Raw genomic sequence first — 26,500 nt, forward strand, 5'->3', positions numbered from 1 at the left:
GTTTACAAAAACTCAGTTTGAGGCTTGAGTGCATCACAATATAATAGAGTATTTATGGGAAAGACTATGAATGTACTGATTGCTATCACTGTAAAGAATACTTTTCATAGATAGCATTGCTATTTGTATAGTTTTAAGAGCATTTATTATTCACAAAATATTTACATTTGTTTATCTAATGCTTTTTAAGCTTATTTTTCATAAATTCTCTGGAATGCAAGATATGTACAGGCTGCTAGAGGTGTAACATTTTACATCACATAGGTGTTAATTTGCCCCTTCAATAAACACATCACACCAAATTACATTTGACGAGCTTTATTAAACTTGCATAACAAAGGCTTGATAACCAGGATTGAGAAGTGAGCTTATTGAGTTCCAGAATTGCCTAGAGTTTTCATTATCGTTAGACTGGAGCTTAGTGTAATAAGATTTTTTATCTCTGATTATTTGTTTTTATTACAAGGTTACCGAGCTGTGTGTATTGTAGAAGTGTTTCGGGGAGTTGTCAGATGAATTTTTGTTAAAGTTTATACAGGTTTGTCACAAGGTTTATGCATGAGCTGAATGTACAGGATAGATTACAAGAATTATTGAGAGCTGAAGAGAAGGGGAAGGATCCTGAGCCTCAATCTGGATTCGAGGAAGAGGAGGCAAGGAAAGTTCTTTTGGCTGCAGAGTCTGCAGGGGAAATTATGTTGTATTCCTCTGTTGTGAGTGTAGAGGTTTGGGGATGCTAGATAGGAAGCACCAGCTTGGGATTTGCAAAGGATGCAAGCCTTTTTAGCGTGGGGTATAGGTATTTTCAGTATGCCATATATCCCCTCTAGCTGTAAAAGAGAAGATTTGTGGTGGATGAATTTGTTGAGATTTGTGATCTTATAAATGCAGATGAGTCTCAAAGGATTGCGGTGTCTGAGGCTCTGGGAGTTACGGAACTGATAGCTGCAGTGGTGGCTCATAGTGAAATTACATCAAGTAGGTTTAGGGCAAGAACTTTAGATAACTTGGCCTGTTTGATGGAAGTCATTCCAGAAAAAGAGACTCAACTCCTCTGAGGCCCAGGTTGTAGACATTTAATCATTAATAAAAACATACATTGCAAAAGTGAGTGAAGTGCACCTATGCTATGTAATCACAAATTATTCTTTTCAGATGCATGTTCCTTCCATCACTGCACTGCTTAAGGCTTTGAGAACTAAACAGTGTATTTTAATGCATTCAGGCAAGCTTCCCCAGATGAATGAGATGAGATAGTGCTATGCTCTATTACTGACCCTATTTTGTAGATAGTGATTCCCTAGTTCACGCATCTTATTAGCACCATGTTAGCAACTGTACAGTTATGCAGGTACAATTGGTTGCTGATCAGTGTGTCTTTTTTGTAAAGTTTTCTAGTAATACTCATCATAAGGGACCCCTCTCCAAATTCACCTGAGTGATAATTTGTGGGAATCTTGTGTCTTTGTTTTATTGAGGGTAATAACTCCCTGCACAACAAAGACTGGAAACAGTAGCTAATATTTTAATATTTAACAGTTGTTAAAATACAGTAGTAAAATGCAGTATGCAAGACAGCAAAATTAAAAGAATCTATTCGAGTGGAGTAGCAAAGTCTTTCCCTGGGATTCATTAAAAATCATGTAAGTTTTGTGTGAAGCCTACACCATGTTCACGTGTTAGCGCAATGAGTAGTAGTGCTAATCATATCTGCATGCTGCTCATCATGTTTAAATGAATATAAGCACATTTATATGGCCAGCAACAGTGCTGGCAATTATGAAAACATGCAAAGCAACATGAGCACATGCAGTAAACAAACAGGCGTGTCCATGGGCAAACCTATTATACATGCTTATATGGACAGCAGCAAAACTAACAAAGGGCAACTACAATGAAAGCAGTAACAGGCAGGGGAACATGCACTGACAGGACAATGTGCACAGAAATCAAAGAGATGAAAACAGAAATAAGTAAGACAGGAGGGTAAATGGCAAGGGCAGCTGCAATAAATGGGTTACCAGGCAGGGAAAGTGTACTGTGGAAACTGTTCACAGAAATGAAAGCTATGAGTGCAGAAATACATAAGATTTGAGGGCAAATGTTCTTATGTCTCAAAAACAATTTTGTAATATAATATTCTGCAATATGTATGCCATAATAATTAATAGTGGTCATGCTTCCTAAGCAAATATAGATAAGCAAAAATAGATGTGATAGTTTAGAATGTGAGAGTTACCCAAAGTAACATTGTAACAGACGGGAGTTAATGAGATATAAATGTGATTAACATGCTGAGCTAAGATGACAGTTAGCAAGGACAGTACATACATTAGGGGATATTTGCATAGCCTCCATTTCATCAACATAACATGTTAGAAAATAAGAATGTCTCATAAGCTGCAGTCTCCTTTTGCAAGAATCTAACCCATCCCAACAACATTAATGCTGTTCTGTGTATTAACTGTGTACACCACAGAAATAGGCATAACACATGTATGAGGTAGATCACCATTGAAGTGAATTATGCACTTTCATATTCTAATGTCTATTGATCCTATATGTAGCTGTGTGTGGCCTTACAAATGCAGGAGCAAAGTATGCTATACGTAATACCCTTGCCTAAGGTACTCATGTCTGACACAGTTATTGGCAGACAGATAATAATAGATACAAAACCCACACTATGATGTGATTTATTCCATATAGCTGTGCACTGTCTGCACCTGTCACAGGAAATAGCAATAGATATTGTCACTAACCATAGAAACTAATGCGTAAATTAATGAAGGATCCATGATAATGAATGTCATATCAGCGTGTCAGAATGATGGCAATTAACTGACTATGGTCATGTGCACACACACAGTCTATATCAATGGACCTTCGTCAAGGAAGGTTTCTAAGTACTTTCATATACATACCATACAAGACGTGGTGCACACTAGTGTACAATGCAGTACTCAATGAATGTGCACAGGACCACTCTCACCATGACTTTGGCAGAGCAAATTTTCTACTGCCATGAAATCTAAACATACGTTCATATGTGTTTATGCAACATATCAAGGGATAATACTAATGTGATGTACTGGTTGTTGTGTGATGTCAGTACAGTCACACAAAATGATACCCTATGCTAGAATTGAACATCAAGCCACACAACTCCTCTAACTAACAATATGGGTATGAATCACATGCAGAACAGTGGAACTGTCATCACAGTTGTTAACTTCACCTATGTGAAGTTATTATAATATCTCACCAACCACTCAAGTTGCATGCATACTGTCAACATCATTTTATTCATTTAGCTGAGAACTTTCATATGAGGCTAAGGAGTTCTGGCTGTGTTGCTTGGTTGTTGGGGTAATTAGAAAAATGTGAACATTATTTATATATATCTATATCTATATCTCTCTCTCTCTCTCTATATATATATATATATATATATATATATATATATATATATATATATAAATTAATATCATAAAAACAACAGTTAATATCTCTTTACCTGCACTGGACAGAAGTCAGATGTTAATGCAGTTGAGTTTGGTGTTATGTAAGCTTTAAAATGAAATCTTTTAAAAACTTGTACATAGCATGGTTTTGGAATTATTGATGCAAATATGAACAAGCAATATTTGATGCCTAGATGCATCAATAGGAGTTAACTGCAGATGCACCTGCAGGCATTACTTGGATGTAATGAGTTAACGGTTAAGAACTCAAATGCTTACAGTCACTCAAAGCTGGTTTTAAACCCTTGACTAAGTGTTGAGAAAATTAATACAATAGTGTGATCATTGCATGTGCTATTGTATAAGTGCTTTGCCAGTTGTGATATGTTTGGGTATGGGAAAGCATTATTTCATGTTAATGAATCAAGGAATACTTGTCCCTGTAATTACTTTGAAATAATCTCGCTGTATGCCAGACAATATTGCCTAATGCTAGGTATACCCAAACATACCTGTGGTCTCCTGCTCTTGTCACTACATCAATTATGTCCAGTGTGGGTATAATCCAATATTGGAACATGTCTTAGTTAGGCAACAACATGCATTACATAATCTCATGTCATCAGTCCTGAGGAAGCATCTGACTTCAACTGGTATGGAAGGAAAATCTAATGAAATGACAGCATCAGTCTTCAGTACATAATTTCAAAATAAAAGTTAGAATAAATTTTTGTAAGATGAAACAAAATCTCCACCTGTACCTAGCACATGTGGAGGTTGGTGGCAACACTGTTAACAACATGTACACTGAGTGCAAATGGCAATGTTAGGATTTGAACTATATACCTAACATCACAAGATACAGAAGGCTTGTTCAAACACAAGTGCCACTCGAGATTTATTTTATAAATGTGATCATACACATTTCAATAGATGACATCTTCATTGTGTATTACATCAGTTTCCACTAAAAGTGGTCTTACAGCACAAGCACACCATAAAGATTTACATCATTTATATATTTGCAGGCTGTTCTGCACAGTAAGAGGAAGAAATACACACTTACAGAAGACAGTCAGTCCTGTATTCAGACTCGCTGTCTATCTGAGTCTACACTCAAGTGTATTATACACATGCACCACAGAAGAAACCTGACTTCTTGTCAGCCAGACTGCATCGTTGAAGGGGTGACAACAGCTGTGTCTTGCAAAGGAGATGCATTTGCAAAACTGACTTCTTCAGCCATGTAAGATTGTAAATGTTGTCAATACAAATGTGTAAGACACCCTCCATCCATTTTCATTTACACACACACACACACACACACACATATATGAGTCTCTAACTGCTGTATTTGAACATTCAACCTATCTAATTATACAGTCTACATACAAACGTATTATACACATGCTAGTCTGATTTTATAAGTGTGAGAGTGCCTTTTTGAATGAACTATCTCATTAGTGTGTTGCAGAGACTATGTGTTTGTGGATTGCGGGAATAGGGAATCTCAGATTCATCTACCCATGTAAATGTTTCTCCTGAGTAGCAGTCCAATGAGCAGACCTGTTGAATTAATCCTGATGCTGTTGCCCCATCACCACATAATCATAATTTGACTACTGTGAGATTAGAACCCCTATCTAGTTAACAATCTAGAGGACACAGTAGTTAATACAAGTGCTAACAAAGAAGTCTGACTTCTACAGTGTGAGAGTGCACTTAATAGAGGATGCCATCATTGTTGTGTTGCAACACTTAGTTTCCCTAAGTCTGTTTTAGTATATCACAGAAGACGTATTGATATTTGCGCTACACAAATGGTGCCAATGTGGTCTAATGTAAAACTCATCACATTTTGCAACAATACTTGGAATGCCATTTAGCGCTACATAGTACACTTGCTTGTTGCCAGATATTATGCAAATGCTGAAGAGTACAAAGTGATAAAACAGAAGAGTAGTAGACAGATACACAGGCAACACATACCCATGAAAGAGACTTAGAAAACAGTAAGAGTTTCATGCACTGCTGAATTAGCATTCTTGATACGATGGTGCAGAAGTTATCATTGTTGTCTCACAGCAAGAGATTCTCCAGTTTGATTCTTGGTTGGGGGTGCCTTCTGTGTAGAGTCAGCATGTCTGCCTGTGTTTGTGTGGGTTTCTTCCAGGTGCTCTGGTTTCATCCCACATTCCAAAGACATGCATCTGGAGCATTTCTCCCCAGGCCTTTGCTGAAAATGGGCTGTGTCCCAGTTGGACTTCCTCGGTATACAAATAATAGATACAAATTAAGTTTATAGAGCTGATCATTATCTCAACACACGACAAAGAAAATCCTACTCCATGCAAGTAAAAATCACACAATTGAATGGACAGTGATAACCTATTGAGCCAATGGAAGATGTAAGTATTAGCCTTCAACAAAGTAATGATAATGGGCCGGATTCACGATGGCTTGCACGGAGTCTAAGAGTAGAGTAAGACTCCATGCAGCCATCATGTCCGACGAGCGATCCAGGAACAGCCTGCAGGGGTGTGCAAGAGAGCTCCTAACACATCTCTTACAAGGACAGGGCCGGGACATGGAAATTACCTCAATTGCAGCTGAAAGGCATGCAAATGAGATAGATTTTAGATTCAGGAAACCCAAACCCTGTCCGAGTAAGAGTTATCTGCCGAAATGTACTCAGTTGACAACTGAGTACCGTTCTGCAAATAGCAAAATGGAGCCGTGACAGCTCGAAATAAAGGTTGCATCCAGTAGAGGAAGCATGCCAATGGCCATTGGCAATGTTTCCTGATGCAAAATGAAAAAAAAAAATTAATTTTTTTTTTTTTTGTTCGATTTCCGATGTTTAAGCGTAGCGCAGCATTGCACTAAAGGGCTGTGCTCTAAAAATCAGAAAACTAAAAATAAAAATCCACAAATGTGGATTTTATGTGAATTTGTAATGTACAATGCAAGGCAATGGCAGGCTGAAGAGATGTAACCAAGCATTAGTAGGCAATCCTATGCAAATGAGGGTAAGGATAGTGAATCCCAAGTCTACATAGCAAATGAGCACAGTCAGTGGAGTGTAAGACTAGGATAAGGGGAGTAACAGAGTAGGATATAGGTGACATCATGAGGGGGGGTATGTATGAAAGAAGCTAATCTCATTGGAGCAGAGTGTCATGTGTTAGCTGTCAGTTGCTCATCACTGGAAGAGGTGTGTCAGTAGGTATCCTAGCTAAAGTCAAGAAATAGAAGGTGCACACTGTGTCCGCCCCCCCGAGGGAATGGAAAGGGAAAAGGAAGCACAACAAACAGTAGGAAGTTAAACAGGGAGAGTCAGCAGAGCTAGCAGGTGGAAATAATCAGAATCAGGCAATCACACAGGCAGTACACAAACCCAGCCCAGCCCAGCACTTAAAACTCTGAAAACAACAGCCCATTATGTTTCTGTCAAGAGACACTGCAACACTGGAGTTAACTAAGAGAAGTGAATACTTAAAAAGCTTAAATGTTAGTGGCTGCAGTTGCAAGCAGTGTCTACTGTTATTAATATCAGTATTCATTGTGTAATACCCCACCTCTATACATGATGGCAATACTTTCTAGAGGAGTGAGACTGACACAGCTAACATACATTGCACAATCATGAACTTGCATAGAACATATTTAAAAGCTATGGCGTCTGCCCCACTCAGATATGCTAGTGTTTGTAGTGCCCTGATACTGTGTGTGGTTTGTAAAGTGCCTCTGTGATGTTATTGTTTGCTAGAATTACTGCTTCTCTTATCACTGTCATGTAATGCAATTTCACAACAGGAAAGTTAAGTTAAGACAGTTAAGGATTCACAGAACAGGCTTTGTCTAATGGCCCTTCTATTATTCCTTTACATTCCTTCATTGTAAGGAATGATATATTTATTACAACATCAAATTGTTTTGTATCTGCTGTGGCTTAGCAATAATTCATGCAGTCTAGTATGCCCAAGGTCTGGGGTTTGAGACTGAGAGGGTTTTTTTATTTTGCAGATGAGCAGACTACAAGATTTTAGCTACAGGTAAAACGTTGAATAAATCAACTATGGTAGTGGAACTCAGTCAGCAACATTCTGAAAGGTTACACTGGGCATGCTCACACACATAGGCCATGTCAGAGTATAGCAATGGTCCATACCTATCAGGCAGTTGCAGGTGTCAACCCAGGAACCACACACTATCCATCAGTCTGGCCTGTGCACACAGCTATATGACAACAGACACATATACAATATAGTCGAACCCTGTCATAATCACATCTTTGCTGCAGATACCTAAGTTGTTCATAGAAAGTGGGGAAGCAAAGACGATAAACACCTGCAAAGGGTATCATCAATAAACAGGTATGAATCCTGAACATTATCATAGATGCAGAGTCTGATCCTAGGCTATCTGCCCTAGGGCATGTACACACCTAGACAGAGTGTGTCTGGCATGTGCAACATGTCCAAGTTGAATACTGTGCATGTGAAAAGTAGGTCACACAAGATAGCCCATATATGTACAGTCCATTGTGCATCTGTGTAGCAGGGACACAGAAGATATCCCATGGCAAAACATACAATCACCCATACACCTGTCCAGCTGACTCACACAGAGCTATTGGACACCTTCCAACACACATGGCTCATTCCTGCAATTACTGCAGGCATTACCATGACCAGTCAGAAGATATCTGCAACCTACAAATGTGGCAGGTGAAAAGGAAACTCCCAGTAAAGCATATAGTGCGCCGTGTTAATGCCTGTCTTTGTAGTATCATAACATAGTTAGGTAGGGGGTTGAAACCTGCACATGCTGTGTGTGTGTGTGTGTGTGTGTGTGTGTGTGTGTGTGTGTATATATGTGTGTCACATCCTTTGAGAGGAGTGGCCTTTTTGTAGACTGTAGACGCAATTTAGGAGCTACATTCTTCTTTGGAAAGTCTGGTGCTGCCAGCATCCTACAAGTATAGCAGGTGGAGACGAATGCCTAGGAAAGCATATAGCGCGCCGTGTTAATGCCTGTCTCTGTAGTATCATGACATGCATAGGTAGGAGTTTGAAACTTGCAAATGCTGAATGTGTGTGTGTATGGGGGGGTGTTGTGTATGTGTATCACATCCTTTGAGAGGAGTCGACTGCTGACACAATGAAGGAGTTACATTCTTCTTTGAAAAGTCTGGTGATGTCAGCATCCTACAAGTATAGCAGGTGTAGAAAAATGCCCAGTAAAGCATCTAGTGTGCTGTGTTAATGCATGTCTCTGTAGTAGTATAACATATGTAGATAGGGATTTGAATCCTATAAGCGCTGACTGTGTGTGTGCAATTCTGTTTGAAAGGAGTGGCCTTTTTGAAGACTGGGAAAACACACTAAAGATGTATATTCCTCTTTGGAAAGACTGATGATGTCACCACCCTAGGAATACAGATGGAGAAGGGAAGCCACCCGGTAAAGCAAATAGAATGCTGTGCTAATGCGTCTCTTTCTAGTGTCATAACATACTTAGGCAGAGGTTTGAATCCTGTAAATGCTGACTCTGTGTGTGTCACTCTTGGACAATGCATTGTGGGTTTTGCTTTTACTATGTTATGACATATTATGATTACAACAGTAAGTGCATTGCACACATTAGGTATCTGCATGGCAAATATATATGTGTACATGTTCCCTTAATCAGTACATAGGTGTGAAGCCTGCATACTACATGAATACATTTGTTGCCATTGACAGGTTGTGCCGCTGTTTCTCAGAACGTAGGTCACATATGTATGTATGTGACAGTGCCATCCACTGTTGTGATCCGTGGCCAGGGTCATCTGTGCCACACACACCAATGACAGTTACTTAACAGTAGTGTGAGTGAGGGTATATGCCTGGGGTATATGACAGACAAGTTCATACAAAACAACGACTGACAATAATAGACAGCCTTTATAGGTGTACAACCGCCTTGTGGATATGCATCCAGGCCTCTAATGTCTCATGTGACACACCTTGGAACTCCACAATACCTATGGATATGTGGATACCAAGGGACACATGACATAACATGAGGCTGTATGTACACATTGGTACCCAACATACATGTTGAGGGCTACTACCTATGTGGTACTGATAGGATAGTAAGTATAGTACATGTGGATGACTATGCCATAGTCGGCTTACTGCTATACAGCATGTATCAGATGACAGGCATCTGTCTGTATGATACCCTTGTGTAGGATATGTGTCCCTACAGTGCCCTGGTTGGCACGGCACGCACATCCGCACATACACATTGCACTGGATAAAGTGCTGCTAAACTTTGGGCAACCCTATTTAGCTGGGTAAAGCACTGCTTAAATCTGGAGCCTTTAAAATATATATTTTCTTCAATAATAAATTGGTCATTTCACTGCTTTTTATAATATTGTAATCATATATGTCAGGTATTATTTCATATACTGATTTGGAACATAAAAAAATAAAAAGGGTAGTGGTGGGACTCGAACCTTGAATGCCTACTCTTTGGGCTAACGCTCTACCATTACACTACTGTTACTTGGCAGAGTTTGAATAATTAATTCTTATATGCTATTCGCTGTCACAATTGCTAACTGTGGTTAGGCAATGGGCAGACCCGCACACACACTCGCAAATACGGGCAGCCATACCTCTCAATTGTACAGATTTTCGCAGAATGTCCAAATTTTTGCCTTATATTTTTGGTCCATTTTTCATAAAATTGTGGCTTTCTGGCAAATTATTAAAGATTGAAGTTAGAAAATAATGACAGACATTTGAGTTTTAGACTTCATATCATACAGAACATGCATACTAATGCACAACCTGTTATTCTATCAACTTTCTAATTTGTAAGAGCAATATTTAAAACATGTCCCTATTTGTACCAGTTTTTTAATGGCTTTGTCCAGCTTTCTTATTCTAAGAGGTTGAGAGGTATGCAGGCAGCTATATCGTGGATTAAAAATAAAAGATTAATATTTTACGTTTTATAACTTTGATTGGGGTTTCCAGTGTCAGGGAGTGTGCTGTTGGGTGCAAGTACATTTGAGCGACCTTGCTCTTGTGTGCTGACATTGTGCTTTGTAACAACTTGCCATATCCAAATATGAAGGGAAGGTCTTACTCTGTTGTAACATTAATCAATTGCACTGTTATGATATCTTAAATACAAGTATTTACTTGACTATTGCAATATTACATAGAATTACAATAGTTATTAGGCTTACAGTAACTGCGTTAGTGGTGCTGCTGTAGCATTGTCACCTCACAGTAAGACGTTGTCCTGTTCGATTCTCAGCTAGAGCATCTTCTGTGTGGAGACATGAGTGAATGGGCGTACCTTCGTTGAAGGTTGTGCTTCAGGGCCGGCAACTCGGCACGTAAAAATCTACTGTCAGTCATTAGCGGACCGGAGTTCCGCTGTAGCGACCCATAACTGGGAAAAGCCGAAAGACACAACAACATTAGGCTTACAGTAAGTCCTAATGCACACATAATCCATGCCTCTCTGGTGCAAATTAATCTCTCTTTGTGCACCTTTCTGTTTGCTATAATGTCTTAAGAAGCTGTACAATAAAGAAGAAAAGAAGAGACATGAAAGCATAATGAATATCAGTTGTGGCTGTCTACTTCATTATATATAATTGAATGGTGATGGGTCAGGATACTTACATAACTGAGGGATGTCAGCTGTTCTAACCTCATCCTCCTACTGGTTAGGAAGATCCTTCTTGCACTATGTCAAGTCCTTATAGTGGTGAGAACATTGTTCTCTAATGTTTGGAATGCCAGTTTCAATGAAGACAGTCTTGGATAAGCTGTTCCAAGTTTTAGTCATATACTGAGACTCAGTATAGTCCCGCTGCAGCAGCTTACAGCTCTAGCACTTCACAACGGGTGCCACAAAAATCCTTGACTTAACAACACCCCATATCAGTGTTTAAATTTAACACCATTACCTCTGTGAAGAAAATGAAAAGATTGTCATCTGTGTTAGCATGCCTGGCAGGAGATTTGTGTATATTCTCAGATTAACTTGTATGCCAGCATGTCTAATTGTAAAAATGTAAATACATTTTTAAAATGTTGAGTATTTCCATGTTTAACAGAATGTTTAAAGAATCTATCAGTGTTTTCATACCTTTTTAATTGCACATGTTTGTGAGGGAGATTCTAAAGTGTAAACTGTGAAAAATCAGCTGAACAGTGGGTGATGTTATCAGAATGTTCCTGGTTGCTAGGTGATTATTTGAACAGCTGATTGACAGGAAAAAAAACTTTTTCAAACAGCTGACTGTTATTTTTAAAATAAAACAGCTGAGACTGTTAACCTGGATGATATAAGAGACTGCTAAAGTCACTTGCTGGGCTGTTTGTTAGGTGCAGTTTGTGAAGAGCAATTGTTCGTAAAAAATGCAGTCAGTGGATACCCATGAAAAAGGACTCACCAAAACTATAAGCCTGTCTTTGCCTTTCTGTTATGTTTTAGATTAGATCAATGACAGTACCCTCTAGTTAGATTAAGAAAGTTTAGTTGTGTAGATAGCATTTTTCTAAAATGATGGACTTCTATCCTACAATTTAATTTTTTATTTCTGGTGATTGAATTCTGGTGTTTATTGAAAGGCATTGATTTACATTCTTGTAATCATTTTACTTATTATTTTTTTTTATTACTTTACATTGTGGCTGGAAATCAGTGTATTCTTTAGAGATTAGTGAGTGCTTATACCTGTTTGATACTCCCCCGGTTACCTCGAAGGCCTGGCCACATATGGTTATAGCTATCATTTATTTTGATATTTAATTTTTAATAACTGATCACCCTTTGAAGGGTGTATAGACCTGTCTGACTCTAGTGGCAGTGTTACTATTTGTATAGGGGAGGGGACACAGCTGGAAATTTGTGTCAGGCTTTCCATAAGTGTTTGACTGTGTGAAATTTGGATTTATTTTGAGTGTGAGTAAGTCAGAGGTCTTAAACTGGAACACATTGCCTGAAGTGTATAATAAGGGAATACATTTGGGATGGACAGAGGTATATAGTCCAGTCCCAGGGAAATATAGCATGTTCCTGTTGTGCTTGTGATGCCCCACCACTGGCCCAGTAATCAAGGAGCTTCAATCCTCACCACTGGCAACAGTGGGGGGATGTACACACTGGCAGGGTGACAAGTACACATACACACAATAAAGTGCAATTTCCCTTAAGAGCACACAGAGACCAAAGTCAGTCTGGATCTGGTTTCTTCCTCTTTCTCCAGATCCCCAATAGGATTCTCCACTGGCACAGATAAAGGGTTGAGATCTCAGCTGAGTGACAAGCCAAGACCTCCAGCACCCTCTCTCTCCAACCAGTGCTTTGTGTCCCTGCCCAAGTAGCTGACAAATACACACTTTGAGGTTTGATTTATACACATACACAGATGCACACACATGGGAAATGTTGGCACAAGTTTACTAGTTGTGCCACCTTCTGCACTGACTATAAGGTAGTTTTCATTGCTGTCAGCCACTACTTATCAGCTACTTTAAGGCCCTTAGCAAAAGGTGTCCAATCTTATTGTGTAATGCTACTATTAATCCAAATGGTAGTTTGACCAAAAGCAAGGCTATTAGAAGTGGCCTGCACAGTATCACCAAATAGATATGCAAGTACTCTAAGAGCTTAAAATATGTCTCACAGATATCAGCCACAATGATACATTTGAATATATTTAATAATAAATAATAAAAGAACAAGAAAATACTCAGTAAGCAATCACAGTAACTTCAGACTTCAAAATCACAGGCAATATTTAAAACAACATTTCAGGGCAGTCGCAAATAAAGAAAAACATGTAAATTAAGCACAGCTATATTCCTGATCATATCTAAAAGAAATTACTGTGTCCTCATTAACTTACTTATAGAGCAGGCATATGTGGTGAGTGGGTTTTCCAGCTGATGTTGTCAGGTGAAAGACAAGTGGAAAATGCAGTACCTCTCTCAGAGAGTTCTTAAATTAATATCTCAAATATTGATGCTGGGATACTTACAGAATGACATCAGTTCTTGTCATCTGACTTTAGTTCCCAACGTAAAACCCCCATTGATAGAAACTGCCAGGCGTTAGCATCTACCTGTGAAAAATACATAGCCTTTAGATCTTTGCAGCTGCTGGAAGACATAAAACAATAAAATACTTACAAGACAATGCAGAAGGTTCCCTAGTTTTAGACATGCTCTCTCCTTGCTGCCTTGAAACCATATTTTATGGTGCAGTTATAAAACAATTTAATTTCAACTATTTTCTTGAAGTTTTTTAAGTTAACCTTTTGTGTGTCAGTGCCCACTGTAAAAACATATACATTTACACAGCTACAATAGTTTATATACATTTCTGTTCTTTTCCAGTAGGGTACACTGTGGATACATCTTTAAGCTCAGTACTATACAAACCCTTTTCACACACACTTCTGTTCCAGCAGTATGCTATACACATAACATACAGTTCTAATACATTTGTAACACAATCATATGAATTATGTTGATATTCACAAATGACACATAACCATTTACAAAATTCCTGACCGTTGTGCTGGCAGTATCTCCCTCTGTCACACTTCTATATAAATCATATTAATATTCACAAATGACATAGAATTATTTACAAAATTCCAGATAGCTAGGCTGACAAGATTTTCTTTTGTGACATTTCTCTCCCTTGAAAACTCAAGTTAGTTTCTCAAGTGACCCTTGAGAAATGTTGCTTGAGAGGATGAGCCTATCTGGGAATACACTACCCCATACCCTGTCTTGAGATTCCATCTGCCTTGGCATTGCTGACGCCAGTACAGTGCTGCATCGTCCTATCATATGCCTGGTATCCTAGGCTCCACCATAGTAATTTGGGATTTTGCTGGCTCAGTCCCTGCAGCCATAGATCCCCTTCAGACTCCTCATGCCTTGTACTCCATATATTTAGCACTAGGGCTTCCCTATCATGGTATGGTTTCATCATGTTATCATGGTACAGTTTGTGCCCCTGCCTCCTGCTTAGCAGATCTACCATGCAGTTAACATCACTGACCTTCATTACCACTTTGAAGGGTCCCATCCAAGCTGGCTGCAGCTTGCTGTGTCTGATAGGAATGAGAACCATTACCTACTGCCCTACAGCATACTTTCTAGCTCGAGCATTCCTGTTATACCAGACCTTTTTTCTGCTGTTGAGCTTCTGCCAGGTTTTCCTAGGCCAAGACCATGTGTTCCCTGAGCCTTGTCCTGAGATTTAGGAGATATGCCACAACAGACCCCTTGTGGGATTCACACACACCATCCCACTCATCTCAAATTAAATCTAGAGGTCCCCTCACCCTATGCCCATATAGTAACTCAAAGGGTGAAAAACCTGTGGATTCCTGATGCACTTCCTGGTAAGCAAACAACTGATGAGCAAATATTTGTCCCACTTCCTCTTAAACTGGTGTGCAGGTGCCTGTAGCATGTAGAGTTTAACCTCTCAACCAGACCATTAGTCTGGGGATGGTAGGGGGTGCTCTGTAGGTGCTTCAACCCCACAGTGCTTCAACAGAAAAGCCAGCAGGTCTGACATGAAATTGGCAACTCTGCCAGTCAGTATTTCTTTTGGGAAACCTACCACACTGAAAATCTCTAACAAAGCATTTGCCACCTTTTCTGCCTCAATGGAGGACAGAGCCACTGGCCTCAGGGTATCTGGTAGCATAATCTACTACCACTAGTATATACTTTTTCTCTGTGGAACTTGGGGTACTCAGGGACCCCACAATATTCATAGCTACCCTCTAAAATGGCTCCTCAATCATAGGCAAAGGCATACAAGGAGCTTTCACCTTGCCTTCTGCCTTGCCTACCTTTTGTCACTGCTCACAGGTCCTTCAGCACCGTTACATCTCTGGAAATCCCAGGTCAATAAAACTTCTGCATAAAATGTCTCTTTGTACTCTTTATGCCAATATAAACTGCAAAGGGAATGTCATGGGTGGTGAGTAAAAGTGTCAGACGGTAGGCTCTGGGCACTACCAACTGCTCTATTCTCTCACTCTCTAGCCCTCCCTCAGGAGTCCATTCTCTAAACAGTAACCCTTTGTCCCAATATACTGATTCCCCTTTTCCTTGACAATCAGGTGCTTCACTGGCTACCTCCCTCAGGCCTTGTAATGTAGGGAATGAGAGCTGAGACTGTCTCAACTTTCTCTTGGTAATTCTCCCCAGCTCCCCTTCCACAGGAAGTCTGGTATCCTCTGACAGTGATGCTTTACTCTGAAACTGGGTATTACTATTCATGTCTGCCCTTGCAGTCACTCTGTCCAAGGGAACATCAGTACCCACAAGCAGCTGTGGCTCACCTTCAGTCTCTCTGCTAAAGGATAGCTCCCTCCCTGAAGTAACTACCACACCAGTCCTGGCTTCAAGTCTGCAGCCTGTCTGGGTCCCTCCCAGGCTACCAGACCAACATGCTTGTCTCCAAGCCTGACTGCATGTCACTGCATGCACACACGATACTGCATTATCAAAATCATTCCCTATCAGGACATCTGCAGGGATATCCTCATACACACCTACTTACTGGCTTCCTTTTCTACCCTCCCAGTCAAGGTGAACCCTAGCCAAAGGTATTTGGAATGGGATCCCTCCTAAAGCTCTGACTGGAGTAGACTGTCCAAGCAAGTAGTGCTCCTCTTTAACCACTGCAGGCTTCAGAATGATTAGGTCATAGGCTGTGTCGCTCTCAGCAGTGGCCTGTTTCCCATTTACTAAGATAGCATATATTCTCTTGTGGAAGTTTGGTGCCCTTGTTGTCTCCAAACATTTTACTGCTTGTATTCTGTCATTCCCATATACTGGCTCTCCCACCATTTGTTCCCCACCTTACCTCCATGGACATCTATATACTACATGGCCCCACTGGTTGCATTTAAAACATTTAACCCTTGGTCCTGGATGTGGACCTGGAATAATGGTTTCACCTGCTACTGGCAGATTCTGTTGGGGTGGTTTAGGCTGCTCACCATAAGTTCCTTTAGACCCATGATCAGCACTGAGTATCTGTTTCCTGTGCAGTGATGCCCTGCTTGCTAGGTATAGGTCTTCCTTCTTCCCCAACTCATATGCAGTATTGCATTGCTTATCTGCCAACCAGATTCTCATGTCCTCAGGCAAAGTGCTAAGGACTTGTTCCCTCACCAAAAGGTCTGCTAGCCCTTTAAAAGTGGTGACTTGACACCCACATTCAATCAAGATCTGATATAGCAGCCCATCAAATTACGGGTCCAACACAAGAATGATCAGAACATTTTCCTTTTTAATTTGCTTGAACATGTCTAGATGAATGTGATGTTGACAACTTATTAAGTTAATAGTAGCACACACCATGTTAAAGTAAAGTTAGCAACAATTAATCTTTTTCTTCTCTTTATTTTCAAGCATCTTCCCCTTCTCTCACCTTAATAGAAATGCAATGTCACTTGCATTTATTTGCATCTATGTTTAAATGTGTAATATAGCTGTTTAGCATTGAAGAACAATTTTTAATCAAAGGATGGAGAGTGCTGTTATTAAAAGAATATAAGTGTCATTAAGGTTGTTCCCATAGCTGTCTCGAGGTGCTTCCATGCTGTTTCCTAAGTCTATTCTCCATGAGAAAACCACTGTAGAAAGAAGAGTCTCTTGAGTATTGCTCTACTCAGAGTAATCATTAACACTTGCAAGCTGTTAGCAGCTGATTGTCATTGCTCCTCCCTGCAGTTCTAGGAGGCATGCATGCAATTGTGTAGCTCATTACACAATGTTTACTTCCCCTACACTAAGTGAGAATTACGGTATTCAAGAGTATTAATGATTTAACACTTTATTTATATCTTCACAGTGCTCAGAGGGCTGAATCTATACTATATAAAGGAAATTGAGTAGCTAGGAACATAAAAGAGGGGAGACTGTCTTGATGCACACAGACCATTACTGGTATTTACTTGGATGAAAAATTTCTATAAATTATGGCATTTTCTCCTAAGGTATGTTTTTCTCTTTATAAACTGTTTACATTTTCATATTTGCAATACATTTCAATATGCAAGAATATATATATATATATATATATATATATATATATATATATATATATATTTTTTTTCATTCAGTCCATGTATGTCAGTTTTTGCTCTAGTGTTACAATATTTTAATGAATGGTGTGGTTACATTCCAGTATTGTGTTACCATTTTATCTTGGCATTTCACAAGTTAGTGCAGACAAGATATTGTTTTTATTATCAACTTCAAGGGGCTATACATGTGTAGTTAACAGAGGTCTTAGACTTCTCAGATGTCCCAGTGTGATGTCCACATCAGTGGAGACACCAATGATAAATGATTGACATTTATACTTTGAATTCTTGCCTACTTATTGATAATAGTGCCACGTCATGGTCAGTTACACAACTGCTGTCCTCATTACAGAAATGTTAACATAACAGATGTAATACTAATTAATTACATGTTTTGGTGGGAAGGGGGCTGCCTTAACTTGTGTGTGGTCCTAAATGAGAATTGTGTGTTCACTTGTTTTGTGCTGTCAATGGCTGCACAAATTTTATTTTAGGAGAAAAATTTCTATGTGCCACAAATGCGTTTTGTCATTTTTCTGTTTCACGTCTTATAGGATTATGGCACCCAAACTACCTGTTCCAAGAAAGCCACCATTCAATGATGCAGAGAATGAGGTCATCATTTAAGCCTTACACTGCCATGGATCTTTCATGCTTGACAGAGACAGAGATGATATGTCAGCAGAAAAAGTGTATGGCAGCAGGTTGTCACCGACATAAATGCAGTGGGTGGCCATGCCAGAAACTATAATCAGGTGTGGTTTCATGCCACTGATATGATTACATTGACACATATGAGGGCAGCTGCTGCTACTTAACTGACTGAAACCGAAGAGTTCCTGTCAACTGTCAGAGATCCTGAGAGCTCAGCAGAAGATTCACACAGACTCCTTGATGATGGCGCTGATGTGGACAAGTGTGTCCCAAAAACAACTTTCAGGTATGCTATTTATTTTAAGGAATTAACTGCAATTCTAGATATTTTTATGTGTTAATACTTGTATACTTCTGATATATCCGGACAAATCAAGACATGTTTCTTAGAAAGACGCACAGTCTAACAGAGATTGTGTGTGGGTGGGATCTTAGCAGTCTGATTGATTCAGAGATATTTCTTAAGTGACAGATAGGCAGAGCATTAATCTCTTGTCCTTGTGTCATTTACAGTATGATGCTTATTATCCTTTCACTGCCTTACCCTTATCCAGGGACATCAGAATTACCATCTGAAAGACCACCTGCACACGGTAAGCACAAACTTACTTTGATTAGTAATAACCATTAGTTATGTGTAAGTCTGAAGAGAGGGTAATTATTGTATTCCTTTAGCATGTGAAATTGTTAAACATGAATTTTTAGAACACATTTTTAGTTCCTATTTCTCTCATTCTTTTGTTTGCTGCTTATTATCGCAGGAGGCCCTGACAGTGGCAGTGTAGAAGTTGTACCACCTGATGTCAGAGTATTGGTAACCTCTGGTGATGATGGTGGTGATATAGGGTTTACATCATACCATATTATTATATCATAAGCTCAAAAGATGATAACTCCAAAGCATAAAACTCCAAACTTCAAACCTCAAAATCCAAAAATGTCGAACTGTCGAACTGTAGAACGGCGATTTCTATAAAGTGCGGGAAGGGAAGATTTCCCTTTACTGCACTGTAGTGCGATCTCGGAGTTGGTATATTTAACTAGCGGGGGACGCACCCCCCAAATGGGGGGTGTAGGTGGGCTTGCCCCCTTGCATAGAGCATTTTTTGGGGGGGTAATTAGGGTTTTTTTGTTGGATTTGATGTCAGTTTTCGAGGTTTGAAGTTTGCGGTTTTGTGCTTCAGAGTTATCAGCTTTCGAATATGTGATATAGACCCGTGATATAGAAGCACAGTTGGGGGGTACAGAGATTCACTCCGACACTGAGATTATGGCTCACATATCCCCTGTCCTTATTTCAGACACATTCAGTATTCCTAAGCAAACCCACCATTCCACTGAGCCCTCAGATAAAGGACAGGTTGAGGCTGACACTGCTCATCAGGGTAGTGTGGTTGCTCTGGTTGCAGAGCTGGTTGAGTCTGCCTATAACTATTGTAAGGGTGTGATACCACACAAAATGGTTGCTAGAGGTGCTCGAAAGAGGCCTACTGTCCATCCTACTTCTGATGCCGGTGTGTCATCAGTTGACATCAGACATAAGTATAGGGCTGTCATTGAGTCCTAAATGTGGTGCATTCTGACATGCATGACTGCCTCAGCTGTGTGAGTGACTCCTTTGATAAGATGACTGACACACTGGATTGGGCAGTGTCTGTGATAGAATGTCTGCTGGGAGAGGGTTGGCCTCCATATATCTGCTGAGCTGCCATCCTCTGATATTAGCTGAAGTGTCCATGCCAGGTCCAGTTCCCATAGTAACACTACTTTCACAACTCCATCAGTAATTGAGATGTCCACACCCAAACATAGTAGGCCACAGATTTGTGATCTTGGACATAGCCCTGAACAGAACTCGTCCAGCATACAACACTCCCACTTTGAACCAAGGACATGAAAGTGGCAATGCAACTCCTGGCAGAGGCAGTATTCATGGTTAAGAGTGAGGACACTGAACTGACAATTTTACTGTGCATGGTTCACAGCTGTCCAACATGCCAGGATGTAGTGTTAGCACTGAGCTTTATTGTGTTCATGCAGACAGACACACATTTCACAAAAAGTGTCCATACCGACTGACACACATGCAAGTGAAGTAAACTTTAATGTTGATTGCAATACATGTCATGTTACTGGCCCTGAGAAATTTTTAACTTTAATGAATATCTGTGTTTCTTACTCACACACGCTCATTACTCTAGGTCAGCCTTGACCTCCTGCCCCCCATTCCCCTCTGTGAAAATGATGATTACTGTGCCATGGCCTTTGTTCATTTTTTTTTTTTTTTTTTACTTAAGATTGCAGATATGTCTGATGCACAGAGTGGATAGCTAAGTGAGTCTTTCTCAAAATGTTAGCTTTATGCATATGTATTACATAAGAAAATTTTGGATGTTTTTGTACATGCTCATTTTGAAATGATTATTTCATTTAGAAGCATAAGTCTTGCATTCAGATATCAGTGATATGCAATCCGGCTTATTGCTCTACTTGCAAAACTGTTGATATAATCGTCTTGTTGACTGATTTATATATGTTAGGTAAGGGACTAGCTTGATGCAGGTTATTATGTAAAATGCACAGCTGTATATGGCACATATCCTTCATATGAGCCAATAATGCCATTGCTGGACACCTGACACAGATTCTGTGTGAGTATATTTATGTCTGACAGTATGCAGGTATATGAGTTACTTTTATCTTCTTGCACATTTGTTTTTATACTACAGGTTCCACACTTTATCTTGACATTACTTCAGGTACGACTCATGTCCTTTGCAGCTGTCTCTGTCTGATGCTATCAATACACAGCCATTACATGGGGTATTAAAGTTTGTGGACCTTGGCTGGCATCAGTTTTACTATTTGTATGAGTGTAGGTTGTTACATGTGTTCCTTAGATGGTGAGTGTGTGTGCCCTCCTTTGCCTCATAGCCAGGGGGATGGCATTTTGTGTGTACCCACATCTACTGGCTACCTCTGCAGCTAGAGAGTCTCCCTCACAATCCTTGTCTGTATTTGTTGGAGGTGTTGGCCCTGACTGTGGTCCAGGAATGTGTGATCCTGGTCCTTGATATCCCTATTGCAGCTGTCTCCTCAAGATGATATTTTGCAATATAGCACAGACTATGAATATTTCTGCACAGGTGCCTGGGTCATACTACAGAGCACCTCCTGATATGTTTAGACACCAGACCCATGACTTCAGTATGGCAAACACAAGCTTTATGATGTTTCTAGTTTGAATATTAGCATCCTTGTATCCTTTTTCAGTGGGGTGTATGCATTTCTCATTGGTGTCATAAACCATGGTTCCAGTGCATAACCGGCACCACCCAGTAGATGGCCTTGTGGAACATCACCCCGGCAAACCTTGTGTAAAGCCACAAGGTGTGCTGTATGTGTCAGACATGGTAATTGCCCGGGTTGCCTGCACACACACGTTGAGCATGATCCCTCTGGTATTACAGGCAACCTGCCAGTGGATTGAGTGAAACCCCTTCCTGTTGATGTACGTCCTTCCCTGTTCACCAGGTGGGACTCTTATTTCTATGACTGTGCAGTCTGTGCCCCCAAAACTTTAGGGAAGTGTGCGACAACACAAAATTCTTGCATTGGTCTTGCTCTCTCCTTTGGAGTGCATGGAAAATAGATGTACTCATTTGCATGTTATAGCATAGCATTAAAGCATTGGTGAAATATTCTGGAGGCTGACGCCTGTGACACCACAAGTATATGAGTCTTTGGAATGTACCAATAGCTAATATTCTTAATGCTATACATACCTTAGTTTCAACTGGTATAGGTTCTCCACGATTTTTCCCTGGGTCTAATGTGGGGATGGCAGAGATTGCAGAGTTCCTGGAAGTTTTCCCTATCCACCCTGCAAAGCTCTAATGTTTTGATATCATGCCATCCATGATATGTTAAACTGGGATGGAATATCCTTCTTCTCTTTGGCAGAGGTATATCAACAGCAGCAGCATAGATTTGAGCCTGTTGCATGTACCTGCAAGACAGCAGCAGACCCTAATATTGTTTTTTTAAGTGTGATTGTGTCTGTATTCCAACAATTTTTTGAGTTCATGGCAAAGAGATACACTAAGTGTACATGATTACTTCAACGCTTCCTGAATGTCTCCGCCATCTTAGATTGGTTAATTACCATTTACTATTGCTAGTTAAGCTTTAGTTAGCATACTCTGATGTTTAACTTTATTTTGCCACTCACCAAATACAAAATAGCATGCTAGTGTGTGTGTGTGTGTGTGTGTGTGTGTGTGTGTGTGTGTGTGTGTGTCATTGCGTGACATGCACACAGTAGTAGTGTGACATGTAGCCTCCATGAATCTAGCTCTTTATTTGTTTTGAACTATAAAATCCAGTCTGATTTTGCATTATTTTATAATTCGGCCATTAACTTTATGAACTCATTTTCTTCCTACTCAAATTTTACGTAAAGCACATTTTGCAGCTCACTGATATGGGTCTATCTTTGACACTTTTCCTCCATCAGACCTGTAAATTAATAATTTCATATTGAATTCAAAGTTAACAAAATAGAAAATGTCTGAAGAGCTAAATTGCTGTCATATTCACAGCACTGGATATCTCATTCTCTGAGGAATCGTGTTTTAGGATTCATGCAGACTTTTTTTTTTTTCATTTGACTTTATGAAAATAAATGCATAATTATTTGTAAATATTTTAGGCTTACAGGCTGTTAAAACTAGGGAATGCTTTGATACATTCATAAACTGATTAGAATTCAAATTCGTAAATGATACACATTTGTAACAATTTGTTGAAAAAAAAACTAAATGTATGGAGAAAAATCAGAAGGGAAACATATTAATTGCACTTTTCAAAAGATTCAGATGTTTATTTCTAGTTCTACTATGCATGAAACTGAACAAACAGAATTACATCATGGTTGTTTTACCAAATCTGGGTTATGTTGGGTTAAAAAATATATATTGTAATTCAGATCACACTGTCCTGTTGAGCACTAGGGACAGCAAAGGCATTCATCCTGCTGTTCCTTTAATTTCTTAAGTTGGGTTAGGTTAATTAGATCAGTGACCCTTGTGCCAAAAGAAATCATTGTGAGATCCTTGTCTGTCTAAATGAGTGTATCATTCTTGAAGTCTAAAACTGCTTAATGCGCTGCCTAAATACTTAAGAATTATTTGACATAACATTTCAGAGCAAGTCATTAGTTTTGCCTAATAAGCCTAAGTGACAAGCATACAATTGATCACCCATGCTAAGTTAATGCTAGTCAGGAAAAGGGGCAGTGAGAGTTGCTGGCAGGTTTCCCAGCTAAAAGACATGCATATCAGTAGTGGATAATATGAACACTGCTGTCTCTGAGAAAAAATATTATCCTGCCAGCCCTGATTTTGTCAGGTAGACGTGATCAGTATGTCAAAGACTTGCTCTAATGCAGTTCACACTCCAGTGTGCCATATTATAATGTTGACCAGCAGTAAGCCATGATGTAGTCACCATCATCAGAAAGGCAATTACAAATCATTCATTTACTACTATAAAGTTGATTTCATCTCTCACACCAGTTTCTATGCGCAGACAAAATGAATGCAAGGTTGCTAGTTGGATTGCATACATTTCTGCCAAGATTCTGTAATGCAAACTGAACATCATGTACTCTGCCACAGTCTATCTTTTCCTTATTTTGATACACAATAATGCACTCTTGAATTATGCCTTTTTTACTAATGAAAACAAATTAAGGTAGCATCAACATCAGAAATTTTAGAAAAAAAATCAAACTGCAAAATAAATGCATATACAAAAATAATAATAATTGCAACATGCACTGATTACTCTATGTAGACCTCTCAGGTGTTTTGTATAATTGCTTGAAATCCTTGTGAGTAATGGAGTCATAGTTTTCAGATAGTGGACATGAGTATTATTTGTTGAACTCTTACAGAACCACCTCATGCATGACATGAACATTTTTAAATTACATAGCTAAAATAATTATTTCCATTGCTTTTAGTTCCTGGTCCTTCAGTCATATAAGAGATGATTGTTATTAGAAATGAAGATGGATGTGTCATAGATGGATAGCCCTGAGGATAAAACCTTTACTAGCAACGTTTTGTTGAGGGTAAAACAATATATCCACAAAGCCATTCCACATAAAGAGGTAGACAGGTATACATGATACAGGCAAATGATTCCTCACCACTGTTGCTATCCTATTTGATTAATTTGTAAGCATATTCATTATCATTTTAGCCTTATTTTGGAAGCTGATAATCAGTATGTAAGCATGTGTCTAGAAATGATTTCCAAAATGCAATTTTCTAAATAAGATATTTGCTAGAAGTACAAACACATACTGCAACTATGATAGCATGCACTGCAGGGTATCATGGGACTTTTTACTAACATATTGATCTCTTATAATAAGTACGAAGCTACTAATGTCAGAGTATACACCTGTACATCCAAGGCACAATAAAAAAGACGTCTTTCCAAGAGATGTGCTCATTTCAAATGAGAAATATGTGCTTAGAGCTGTCAACCTTTCATCTCCAAAATGAAAAACACTACCTTTCATAATGTGGAACAAATTGGCAAAATGTGGAACACTTAACTAAAAGCTTACCGACAACTTCAACTAAGAAACTCCCCGAATGGTTAAAACGTGTACTTTATATTTAGAAAAAATATTTCGATGAATTAATATTGATCTATATTTATGAGAAATATCACTTAAGAAAAGCTAACACTGAATGTGAGACAGAATAGAATCTTTCATTGAGGAGCTACAAGGAACATGGACTTTTTCAGCCCCAAAATGAGGAACATTCTTTGTAATGAGGTACACTTGACAGGGAAGGATGTGCTTTGGAAGACAGTGTAATTCTGATATTACAAGGACTTTCTGATTTAAGACAGCATAATTTGTATTTATTTTTTCTGAAAAATATGAGTGTATTCTGGGTGAGCTGTAGCTGTATGCATGAAATACTCTCTGCTTGAAGAAATTAATTTTCAAGCTTCATCCCGGAACTTGTGCTTGACATGCTATGACTATTTCAAACATCAAAGCAAAAATACTTAGCTACCACTTTATAAATTAAGCAATATAGAAATATTTCAAATGTTCATAGGTTCATAGTTCATTGTTATATACCAAGCTAACAACCACCAGGGTCTTTATAAGCCTAACCATGAAATCCAAACCAATTGTGACCCTATACATCATGGGCGTTTATTAGGTGGGAATGTGTTAGTTAGGAAGTTTCTAGAGGTTACGTGGGGAGGAGGATATGAAAGTACCATGAGGTGTTCAAGAAGGATTTTCTAGAACCTACACCCATTCTTCCTGTTTTGTCTTCTTAGGAGGGTGTGTGACTTACTGCATGCAATTTTCCTAATAGTCAGCAATCTGTCCATAAAAAGGCAGCTAGGATGTATAAAGTTCCTCAGTCGTTTACATTTTTATACACTATTCCCACACCTGACCGAGCAGCTGAGCCTTAGGTGACTCTACTGCTGCTAAGCACTTATTTAATTCCAATCCTAGTATTTGTAATAAGGATTTGAAATTATTGATATGCATGGTAAAAAATGTGTATACTTCTGCATCTTTGATTTTCAGAATTTTAAATTGTTAGACTCATATATTAAAGTTTGTTCTGACAAATTGCTAAATTATAAGTCATGTTTTATCTACAGTTTCCTCTTGGGAAGACAATTTTGCTTTAAATAACTTTTATTGCATATTGCACCGGTCGCTACTCATTGTTTTCAGTGTATACACAACTCTTTTGACACATCTTCCAGGACTATGGCCACTGGTATTGTTTTGAGGAGGTTTGCTTGGCTGCATTCTCAGAACCTCCCAGATGATGAAAAAATTAGATTTTAAATTATCCCCATGATAATGATTTAGTGTTTGACCTCTCTGCTGCAGAGTTGATAAAAAAAGTGTAATGAAAGGGGCAAGTTGATCCAGGCAATGTCTAAGTTTTTTTGGCCCTCCTATTCTAAATGGTCCATGGGTTTTTCTTTCTCTTTATTCAGTATTTTTTAACCACTTTTATTGAATTATCATCTGTAACGTAGGCATATTTACATTTATATGAAAACTATAATTCAAAGTGGAAAGGCATGATGTTGAAACAGGGGAGAAGCTCAAGAAACAATGAGAGACTAGGATTTTGGATGCAGGCCTTTAAGGAAAATAACAATA

This window comes from Protopterus annectens, chromosome 3.part0 (genome assembly GCF_019279795.1).
Source record: "Protopterus annectens isolate FY-2018-M chromosome 3.part0, PAN1.0, whole genome shotgun sequence".
NCBI classification, from domain to species: Eukaryota; Metazoa; Chordata; order Ceratodontiformes; family Protopteridae; genus Protopterus; species Protopterus annectens.